Source organism: Geospiza fortis, unplaced genomic scaffold (genome assembly GCF_000277835.1).
Source record: "Geospiza fortis unplaced genomic scaffold, GeoFor_1.0 scaffold443, whole genome shotgun sequence".
In the NCBI taxonomy this organism is placed as follows: domain Eukaryota; kingdom Metazoa; phylum Chordata; class Aves; order Passeriformes; family Thraupidae; genus Geospiza; species Geospiza fortis.
The window spans coordinates 192,303-204,084 of NW_005054335.1; positions in this window are offsets into that span (position 1 = coordinate 192,303).

Consider the following 11,782-nt stretch of genomic DNA (forward strand, 5'->3'; position numbering starts at 1 on the left):
GGCCAAGGGGGGACATCTCAGAAGGGGGCAGTACCTTGCAAATTTGGGCATATCTTTGTTCCCCTGGCATTGGTGAGATTTTGCGGTTTTGTATCTAGTGGTTATTCACTGGTTTTGATTTTTTTTTTCCTGTTGCTCCTTCTGTTGTCAGTAAAATCCTATTTTTTCATGTATATCTACTCAGATTTGTCCCTTACTCGTGAAAAGCAATTGGTTGAAACTAAGGGAAGGTAACTCATTTTAGACTACTTTTTGAAATTGTCTTAAAACATGACATAGACCATGAGATGTGCCTTGTCTCATGATAGGATGTCACACTACCTCAAAAACAATAGCCCTGCCATAGACCAAAATTATAAAAAAGACTTGAAAATAATTATTTTGGTGAGTATATTTCTCATAAGTGGCAATCTTGGGGAGAAACACAAAGCTGAAATTAGTTGCAAGTACAAATTGTGCTGGGGCAGAGTTGGGGCAGACATGTTTTCCTGCATAATAAGCAAAAAGTAAATTGTTCTTCCAATCTAGAAAGCTAGGAGAAAAATGGCATTTGTATCCTTCGGGGTTTCTGAGTGCTTACAATATTACACTCTCATTTTTTCGAATCCAGGAAGTAATAAAACTTGAAAGTGCCACATCAGGAAAAAAAGCATTGCAAAATTTCAGAATAATAAGAGTGTGTTTGTTCCACATTGTTCAGGATTTCAGAAAATCATTTTTAATGAAAGGAAAGTAATGGCAGACTTTGGTCACTTGATTTTGGATGGATATATTCACAGTTTCTGTGTCTCCCAGGGGTTCTGCCATGGTGCTTACCTGAAAAGGTAAACAATAAAACAATGTCTCCTCTTTCCTGTAGGACTTTTAGTTTACTGGATGCTAGTATATTAGGAATTAACTAACTAGCAAATATTAGCAATAAACTAATTTTAAAAATCTGATGAATGACTGTTAAACTATTTAAAAACAAACCCTGTGTAAAGGCATAGAATCGTAGGATCACAGACTCACTGAATCATAGAATGCTTTGGCTTGGAAGAGACCTTAATGACCATCTAGTTCAAACTTCCCTGCTGTGGACAGGGACAATTTCACTAGTCCAGGTTTCTCAAAGCCCCATCCAGCCTGGCCTTGGACACTACAAGGAACAGAGCATCCTCAGCTTCTCCAAGCAATCTATTCCAGTGCCTCACCACTCTCACAGTAAGGAATTTTTTCCTAATGTCTAGTCTAAACCTACTCTCAGTTTACTTCCTGTATTAATGCAAAATTGTCTATTTTTTCCAAGTGAAGGTTACTTATGAATGCTGCATGGATCTCTGTAGAGGCAGAGATCTGGTAGAATACTAAAACTGCAAAAACTGGAACAAGAAAACAGTTTCTCTTTTGAAGCAGCTCCTTTCACAGCACATCACATATTTGTGACATACATTAAGGGAAGTAAGCAAGGAAAAGGAGAAAGCATAAAATCTTGACCACATCTTGTACTGAAGTCACTAACATTTTAAATCTAATTTACTTTGTCTTTTTGCATCTCTTTTCTGTCTTTTCGCACTGTGTTATTGCAGCAGCTTGTCTTCATTGCTGCACCTCACTTCTTAACCACAGCTTTTAGCCCAGATTAGGGGCCACAATGCTGAAGAGATTAGTCTGTCCTTCCAGGCAGCAGGATGGTGTTACTATGAGCTTCAGATTTCATCATACTAGTTTCTGTCTGGTTTGAAATTATTGTTTTGAACTCCAGTTTCTCAGTCTTGTATGAACCTGCGTCATTCAGTGCTGGAATTTAAAACATTTAGTCCCTTTCCTGTTCATTTTATCCCTTCTATTTTAATTTTCTCCTTTGATTCTTGAATTTTTACATGTTAATTATTCTCGCATAATTTTACCTATTCAGATATTTACACAATAAACTAATCCATGTGCTGCAGTCCTGCCTGGCTCCTCCCAAGTTCTGTATCAGAGCCAACTGAGCCAGCAGGAGGGACAAGAAAAAGACAGTTCTCTGTTCCTCGGTCAGCTGGTACCTGAGACAGCCTCAGGAATAATTTGGAACAGATCAAAATCAAAACAAGATAATAAGACAACCATGTGAGCACATAAATCAATGCCCTAACGGGTCACTGAAGTCGCAGCTTGATCACTGTGATGGAGCCTGTGTGTGTGAAATGAAATAGCTAGAGGAGGAGGGGAAATTTTCAAATTAGCAGCATTAATGATGTGCAAATCTTGCTAATATTATAGCTCCTAAGCTGAGATATGCAGGAAAGAAAGTTATATACAACCAGTTCTCAGAACTTGAAGTGTTTTGATCGACCTACATCTGCTGTGGCCAGTAGGAACATGAGTTTCAGACAACCATGACTATGTAACTGTATTTCCAATTTAAAAAAAGCATCTGAGCACATGCTTCTCTCCTGGGCAAATGAACAGGAAAGGGATGGACCTGTGTGTCAAAAGCTTAATCCTGTGAGTTTGTAAGTGTAGCATGAGAAGCAGGTGTACGGATGTTTCCCTGAATTAAGATTCAAAACATAATGAGACATGAATCTGGGCACCACATACCCTTCATGTATGGTGCAAAGGAACAACAGCATTAGAAAAAGAATATGTTCCGGTATGAATATATATGGAACATATCCAGTATGTACAGCATGTATGCAGCTATAGCAAGTAAAGCAAAAAAAAAAAAGAAAAAAATCTGAGAGAGCTGGTTCAGTTTGGAAAGAAACTTTTCTGAAAAGCAAGATATTACATGACTCTATGTTTAATGTTCTGCAACTTCTTCTAGTACATCTGGTGCTCTTTATAGTAAGAAAAGCTTATTGGAAAACTCCTCTGTGTATTTCAATATGGATTTTCTTGTTTTGTCAGTGTTTGGACATGTGCCAATGTAAATATCTGCTACTTGAAATTAAACAGATATGCAGAAGACTGGAAATACCATCATAAATCATAATGAAGAAGGTGGTTCAATTTGAAGCACTTTCAGATTCACACTGACTACATAGAAATTTTGGTTGAGAATACTTATGACTGAAAACTCGCAGACAGAGACAAGCAACAGGCACCAAAAGAAAGTGCTTCTAGAGACCTAGTGAAGGAATTACATTTCACAATTTTCATTTCACAAAAAGAAATTAACCTTACTGATTACTGGTGTACCAGCATGATTGCAGGTCTAATCCAGGTGCAACTTCATTTAAGTTTTTACATTAGCATCAAATCACTTACCAGCAGGAGATATGAAAATCTGTGCAAAAAGAGAGTAAAATTGGCATGAAAAATACTCAGTGAAAGACAGATGCCATTACGTATCTCTTTGTGTACCTATATACACACAGGTATTTTTGTGTTTGGGTATACACAAACACCCAATACTAAACACAGTGTGACAAGTGCATGTTTGACTGACATTTTGCTAACAAAAGCAAAGTCATGCCAGGACTACTAATGCATTACTTCTGCAAGCTCTGGTCTTGCCCTGAGGAGCCCCTGTGTCCCTGCCCCAGCCCAAGGGGTCTGTGCCCTGTGCCATGAGGCAGGGGCTGGGGTGGCTGTGTGCGTGGGGAGCACAGAGAGATCCTCATGGAGCACTTTGAGAAACTGCCTGAGGGGGGCACGTTCTTCCCTTGCATGCTTTCATGCCATTTCTTTGGCTATGGGATTCCTCTTTTGAGAATGGCTGCTTTTTATAGGCAAAATCTCTATGTGTAAACTCTCAGACTACATTTCATTTGAACAGCTCTTCCAAAATTCTGGCTATCTGCAGTCTAATTTGTAGTTTTGAAACTAAAATCACTTTTTTTTTCAGCTTATACCAGCAGAAAGCAACCCACATAAGAAGAAAATACAGACTTTGAAGTATGTGTGGATTTGTCTCCTACAGTTAACTATTGCTTTGTCTTTGAGAACTCATATTTCTTCTGTTCCAAGTCTCTCCAGCTAGCTAGGATCTACAGTGGCAGCTGGAGTCTGCACAAGTTTCCTTATCTTTCATGAAGAAATAACTGACAAAGGCACTTCTGTAACCAAAACAAAAAGTAAAAAAAATACATTATTCATTATTCTTCATAGAGATGCAGCTACTTCTCTCCACAATGTTTTAAATCACATTTCAGTTAAATTGAAAGAATGTTACCATACTGCAACTTCATTTAATATATTATGGTTTTGTTTACTTGTCAAAACTGAAGTTTGAAGAGAGACATTTTTCAAAGAGACATAAAAGCTAAGGATGACATAGGCAGATTCATGGGCATAGACATCCAGCATGGGTAGATGCAACATGCAGAAGTCTGCTCTTGAAGTCAATTGGAAGTTCAATAACCATATGAGCATTACTTTAATCCCAAGTTAATTTAGTCAGCCTCTCACAGTAGTTAATGACTTGCATGCTGTGTAAGTTCTCATAGTATGCATGGCCACAGTATTTCTGATGAAACCACAATAAGCATTCTTGTTCACAAAATGCATTTTACTCATTTACAGATGGTCCCTGAATGAGTACAGGTGTATGGTTTGTATGTTACCCTCCTGAGATTAAGCTGTGCCTCATTCTGCGCCTTGTTCTGGAGAACAGTCCTCTTGTACTGGACTTCTTCTCTTTATTTAATCAATATTTGGAATCAATTCAGCAAAGCAAAATTTTTAAGCTTTCTGACCATATTTTCTTGTTCATAATTTTTCTCTCATATGTTCCATAGTTAGGAGCAGCATCACCCTTCAATGGTTGCTGTAAAGTCTCAAAAACCAAAACAGTCAAAGTCTTAGACTAGATGGCATTATTCTAGTTTTCCTATTACAGCACAGAGCAATATAATTCCAGCTATTTCACTACAAGTCTGGAAGCAGTCCTAATAAACCCCTGACAGCTGCAGAATTTAAAGTGAACTTTGATGCACTAGGACCTCTTTATTAACTCAGATTGCTATCAAACAGCATTATTTAAAATCTTCCAGTGATGGACAACAACATCAGGCAATTAAAATAGATTGGGACTGCTAAAAGGACCAAAATGGGGGGATCTTTGTGCTCATAATCCCACTGGCATGCTTGTCAGACATGGACAGTTTTTGCACATCCTTCCAGTGGGTTTGCCAGACTGAGGCTGAACCCAACACTCTCACCACATTGAGAGGTGATGTGTGGTATGGGATATCCCAGTGTGTACTTGATCTCTTGTTTCATTGTGGGTCCCAAGGGGCAAATCAGAAAGCAGCAAGATTAGAAGGTTGCTGATGCTGGCAATTCTCCCCTCAGGATGCTGCTGGCTGTGCAACAGGCAGTAACTGTTCCTCTTGATGGGATGAGGGAAGCCAAGGAGTTTTCCACAGGCCAGGAAAGGAATAAACTGTACTAATGGTACGACAAAAATTACTTTTCCCATCAAATTAAATGAGTATACATTCAGGTTATGTCAATTTTTTCAATTTGGTAATTTGCCATTACCAAATCATCAATGGCAACTTATGGCAGGAGAAGCAAGACAGTGAGCTCCCTAAATATCATCTGCTAACTAAGCAGTGATGTGAAAATGTGAAACCAATTTTAGAGAAAAATGTAGGTTTTGCACTTGCTGCATGACAACAGAAGTTATTAAAATAGTTCTGGTAGATGGTGGATGACTTCATACTAAACCAGTCTAATTTATTTTTGAGTGCAGAGTCTGAAAAATTGACACAGAGAAGTCAAAATGCTGCTGCAAAATTTTTAGTACAACTTCACACTAGTTAACTTAAAACATGTCTAGAACCTTTAGGTCTTCTAAATAAATTTGTTTTGAAATTAATTTAAAGCAATATGTGGTTTTGCACAAGTGGGGGAAGTGGTGGGGCAAGCATAGTTTTGAACCAGTTCCAGTCTGGAGATCATACTGTCTCCAGATCACACTGGGTTTGCTCTCAAGCTGTTAGTTATGCTTCTCTGCTTCTCTTTACCCTTCCATGAAGTTTTGCAGCCATGCAGTTACTCTGGCAATTGGCAAACGTTTCCTTTAAAGGAAACCTGCCAGAGCATGCTAGCCAGCACTAGGCCACTCCCACTTACCTCTGTAGCAAAGAGGGAGCAGATTAAAGCAGGAAGGAAGAGAAGTACTATAAAATAATATCCATTTAAAAATTGTAGTGAGTGAATTGGCATTAACTGCTGCAAAGTTAAGGACCTGCATATTTTTATATGGCTAGTTTAATTAGTGACACCGCCACATGTTCAGTAGTCATTTTTGTTAAGCATAGTTCTCAACTTCCTTTGGTGCAGCATACCACTCCACCTAGGTTGTCTCTGGTTTTGCTGTCCTGGGGCACCCCACAGCTCTGGTGTCCCCACTACTCAGAGCTGGGTTCTTCATAGAATCGCAGAATTGTAGAATCATGGAATCATAGAATGTTAAGGAGTTCGAAACCACCTTAAAGATCATTTAATCCTACCTGCCTCTACTCTGGGCAGGGACACCTCCCACTGTACCAAGCTGCTCAAGGTCCCATCCAGCCTGGCTGTGAGCACTGCAAGGGCTGGGGCATTCATAGCCTCCTGGGCAACCTGTTCCAGTGTGTCACCACCCTCACAGTAATGAATTTTTTCCTAATATGTAACCTGAATTTCCCCTCTTGCACTTGATACTTATTACTCCTTGCCCTATCATTTCAGTTCCTGGTGAAGAGCCCCTCAGGCTTCCCTGCAGCCTCTTTCAGATACTGGAAGGTTGCTATGAGGTCCCCACACAAGATTCTCGTCTCCAAGCCAAACAACCACAGCTTTCTCAGCCTGTCTTCACAGGGAAGGTGTTTCAGTCCTCTTATCAGCTTCATGGCCTCCTCTCCACTTGCTCCAGCAGTTCCTTGTCCTTATTTTGGTGGCACCACAGCTGAATGCAGCCCTCCAGCTGGGGTGTCATCAGAGCAGAGGGGCAGAATCACCTCCCTTGCCTGTTGGCCATGCTCCTTTTGATGCAGTCCAGGATTTCCTTGGCTTTCTGAACTGGTTAATGTTGAGTTCCTCATCTACCATCACCCCAAATCTTTCACTGCAGGCCTGCTCTCAATCACTTCTCTGCCCAAGCTGTTGCTGTGTCTGGGATTGCCATGACCCAGCTGTAGGACCTTGCACTTTGCTTTGTTGACCCCATGAGGTTTGCACTGGCCCAGCTCTCAAGCCTGTCCAGGTCCCTCTGGATGCCATCCCTTCCCTCCAGCTGTGTCGACTGCCCCACACAGCCTGGTGCTGTCAGTGACCTCGCTGAGGGTGCCCTTGATCCCCCTGTCTACGTCACCATCAGAGATGTTGAACATTTCCTTTGAAAATGTTGTGGCTTTCTCTAGACTTACATACCCATGTTTCTTTCCCATTTGAACCAGGGCAGAGAGGAACAGCAGATACGCATTTATTATATCCAGAGCTGGGATGTAGCTGGGGTAAGCAGAAGTCCAGAGCTGCAGCTGCGCGTGTCGCTGAGCCCGGCACGCTCCACAAATGCGCACCACAGCCTGGTTGGGCCAGCCGCGTGGCCACTTCAGCCTTCGCTCCGAGCGGGGAGCTCCTTCATGGCAGGGTGAAGGACTGCGTCCCCCTGGAAGGCAGGGAAGCGGCAGCTAGCTAGCGAAAGCAGCAAGGACAAGGCAGAGAGGCAGCAGTTCGTCGCAGCGGGGAGGGTTTATTGAGGAGAGGAAGGTACAGGTCAGGAGGGAGACTGCAGCGAACTACCCAGATCCGCCCCCAGGGGCAAGCAGTTATAGATTTCCCCGAAGGGAGGAGCGCGCCACAGCAAACAAATCATATTACAGAACAGAATGATGAGCATGAGACAATAACAAATGAGGGAACAACGTAGGAGGGACAACCTCACCTGCACCAATCACCTTCTGCTCTGGGTAGAAGTTTCTGGGGCTGGGGAGTGGGCAGAAAAATGACAGGCAGGTGGGTTGCCAAAGTAACAGCGGAGGGGAAATTGAGATAATGAGAAAAACAAGGCGGGGATTATAGATGGACATGAAAATTGATACAAAAAGGCGGGAGTTACTATGGAAACCTGTGACGGACAGATAACTGCACGAGGGAGCAGGGGCCGTGGGGTCTGGGACAGAACCATCTTATAAAATACTGGAACCATTTTGAGTAACATAACTACAGCTTATAAAACAGACTGTAATACAACTTAGAACACCACACACCACAACAGTCCAGGATATATTTTCAGGTGGCCCTGCAAAATCAGAGCCTTGTGTCGTTGGACTCGTCAGCCCACCACTGAGCTTTAACAGTTCAGGTGTCCTGCCCGTACACAGCACCTCAGAGCTCTTCTTCCTATTTATATCCTAGCATTATTTTTACTGCTATGGCCTTGTCCAGAAACTGAACAGCTTGCATTCAGCTGGTCCCCTGCCACTCTTCAGGTCTTATCTTGACCTCTTCAGCTATCTTAAAGATTGTGTTTCACTTTGACAGCTTGGATAATCTCTCTACTGATTTGAAAACCTCTGTAGCCTGAATCACTATAGCAACAGAAGGACCTACAGCACCTGATCCTTGCAGTTTCGCTGAGTTGTGGATGAAGAAAACTCATCCATTTGCATGAAGACGTCAATTATTTACTGAACACTAACCACATGGTTAGGGAACAGAAAAGCCAAATCTTTAACTACATTGAAACTTTTGCCCACTAGTACCATACTCTGCCCCACAGATCTAATGGGACAAAAAATGTTACTTGTAGTCTTTAAGTTTTGCAGGATAGGTTCTACATAAATGTGTGTGGAGTCTTTGGATACAGCTTCCTAAAGGAGCCTCAGGCTGAGGGATGGGCTGGCCCTCAACCTTCCTTCATGTCAATGGTAGGCAGATGCCTCTGCTGGCTGAGAGGGCCAGGAGTCTCCAAATAAGACAATAAAGAAATACACATGATTTTGAAACGTTTGGAAGCACCATTTCTTGAATTAATCTGATTATTTTTTCTCCATTGTTTTCTTCTAATCCCAACATTTATTCTATGGTATACTTATATTCAATTGAAGGGCTTGGTTTCCAGCATTGATAAAAGTCTCTTTCTTGCAAATAATCATGCTGGGAATCTATAACATAATTCAAGAGACATACAATATCTGTAGTAATTTCATACCCTCTTCAACCCAGTTTGTAGCCTGCTCCCATTGTGACTACTGTAGTTTTGATGCAAATCTTCTCATAGAAGAAAAAATATTTAGAAACATTAAGAGCTTTCCTGCCATACAGTAAGGTTTGTTGATACATACTTCTTACCAAATATCTTGTTTTGAGCTTAAAAAAAAGTATCTGGATCAGATATAGGATAAAATCAAGCTAAAAAAGGACATCTGCCCATTTTAATAGTGCACACAACTTTACAGGACATTCACAATATCTCTGCTACTTCCAGCTTCTGCAGCTAGCTACATATCTGGTCATTCCTTCATTCACACTCAAAGAGAAAAATAGCAACTGTCCATACAATAAATTAGACAATATTCTTTGGTACATATTTTTTCAGCATAGTGTTATAGCAGGAAATTATCAAGTACATGCTCACTTTCAACATTTCATTCCTGGTGTGACAACAAGGCTTTAAATCACAACTCACTAAACCCAAATGAATCCCTTTAAATCTGTTTTCTCAGTCATTATGAAAACAGGTATTTTGTTTGCCCTTTAGTTGTTTTTGTGCCTATTGCATTCTCTCTCACATTGCTTCAAGCCTCCACACACCACAGGTTGTCAGAGGCAACTCCAGGGCTGAAGGTGAGATGCAGGCTCTGACCAGGCTCTGCAGGAGAGCCAGGGAAGAGTGCTAGGGAATCACCTGAGAGGTTGCAGGGCTCATAGGAGACTGGGAACAGCCAGAGCTGGGCTCAGGACTGGCCAGAGAAGGATTAGCAATTCTTCCCCATGTCTGATCCTTCCAATTCCCCAGAAATGTTGAACTTGCCTTTGCTGCTCCTTCACAAGAGAACAGCTGTGACAGTGTTCACAGGTGTTTTCAGGTAAGGGAAGAGACGAGAATGTTGACTCCATGTTCAGAAGGCTTGATTTATTATTTTATGATATATATATTACATTACAACTACACTAAAAAGAATAGAAGGAAACGGTTCATCTCAGAAGGCTAAGCTAATAATAGAATAGGAAAAAATGATAACAAAAGGAGCTGTCTCTGACTCTGTCCAAGATAGCTCAGCCTTGATTGGCCATTAATTATAAACATCTAAGATGGGCCAATCAAAAATCCACCTGATGCATTCCACAGCAGCAGATAACCATTGTTTACATTTTGTTTCTGAGGCCTCTCAGCTTCTCAAAAGGGAAAAAATTCTAAAAAAGGATTTTGAGTGAAAAGATGTCTGCGACAAATAGCATCCCCTCTGCCCAGCACCTTCACTTGGATACCTCGCCACCGGTCTGTGGGAGTAGGGACAAGGGTTGATGAGAGCCAGGCTTTTCCTTCCTACTATTCTTCTCCTACTTCTCTCTTCTTATCTAATATTTAGCAGAAGTTTATGCTTGCAAATAGCAAGACTGGGCTAAAAAAGGAAAAGCCAGGAAGTTTGATTCCCTGAGTCTGATGGAAGGAGCTGGGGAGATGAAGTCTGCATTTAAACTGAACTTAGACTGCAGGAGAGGATGATCATAATGACTGCAGAACAGCTTTAATGTTGGCTGACTTTAATTTATTGTTTGTTAAATGCACAAAACCATTAAATGTGCTTACACAAACCCCATGGGCCATCTTGCAGATGTGGTGGGGGGCTGCTGGCCACTACCCTGCTTCCACTGTACTGTAAGGTATTTATGTGGTGGCTGAGGGAGATGAATGCAGTTGCTCTGCTGAGTGTGTTCTCACAGCCAGCTTGCTTTAATGTTTTTTTGACATTGTGTCTGTTATTTATAATTCTTATTCACCTGGGATGGATTAAAGTGATAGGAAATATCCATTCTCAGAAGTAACCAAACCAGCACAAATACAGCATAAACATCAAAGATAGAATAAAAGCTGTGGAATATCTATCCAAATAATAGGTCAGGAAGCTATTAAACCTGCCTTTATCTGTTTTTAGCAGACCTGTGAGTATAGTATGTTTTCTTCTCTTTCCATTTGCATTTCCATTTTTCCATTTGGTTAATGAACATGTAATCAATGTCTCTTCAGCACATAAAGTAGAACATTACTTAAAAGAGGGAGGTTAAAGGATTGTACTGAAACATTACTTAATATAGATTCTGAATAATAAAAGACCCAAGTCCTGTGGTAGAAGGGGTGCCTACATGCCAGTTACAATTGCAGGTCAACTTGATTGACAGCAGTTCATTTCCATGGCAAAGTTAATCTTTACTAATGCAGTTGTCTCAATTGATTTTAAATTCTAATGCATCTCTTGATGGCATGTTTTCAGTTAACTGCTTAACATTTTGCTTATAAGCCTTCCCATCTTTGCTATAAACACTGAGAGAAGATCCAGGGCCCCCATGTAAAGCAAATTTATGTTCCCATTATTTTTGGTACCTAGGGGCTTCACATTAAATATCACTGGGGCTTATTAATTTAAGGATTGAATTATTCTTTTAATGTAAATTTCATTATTAGAGACACCCTAAGCCTTTCACTCACTTTGAACTTACAACATAGCTCAGACTTTTAATTACACTGGAATATCAGCAGTACCGCAACTGGTCAGGCCTAATGGTGAAATTGAACATCATACTGATGCTGTCATGAATGTGGACATTCTTGCTGACCTTGAGGACAATAAAATTCAATAAAAATGTAATTCTCTTCTCC